General features: G+C 29.7%; 1 protein-coding gene across 1 annotated transcript in view; it reads right to left on the minus strand.

Moving 5' to 3' along the window:
• LOC107653391 (serine/threonine-protein kinase 17A-like) overlaps nt 1-232 on the minus strand; it is a 16,566-nt gene that overhangs the window by 10,343 nt on the left and 5,991 nt on the right. The gene's annotated exons all lie outside the window — the stretch shown is intronic.

A 232-nucleotide genomic window follows, 5' to 3' on the forward strand; every position in this document is an offset into this window, starting at 1 on the left:
CAGAATAAGCAAATCTTCAATCCACTTTTACAAGTAAGCGTTCACCAAAAATAAAAACAATTTTAAATCGCATGACATTAGAACATGAGTCATATGGACTAATTTTATGGTCCTTTTATCATATTTTTCAGGGTTTTTTTGTAGCTTAACAGCCATGATCACCCATGATCTGCCACAAAACAGCAAAAATCTCTGAAAAGATACTTCAAAGTCTTTTTTTTTTTTTTTTTTT

Source organism: Sinocyclocheilus anshuiensis, unplaced genomic scaffold (assembly GCF_001515605.1).
Source record: "Sinocyclocheilus anshuiensis isolate Anshui unplaced genomic scaffold, SAMN03320099.WGS_v1.1 scaffold2013, whole genome shotgun sequence".
In the NCBI taxonomy this organism is placed as follows: Eukaryota; Metazoa; Chordata; class Actinopteri; order Cypriniformes; family Cyprinidae; genus Sinocyclocheilus; species Sinocyclocheilus anshuiensis.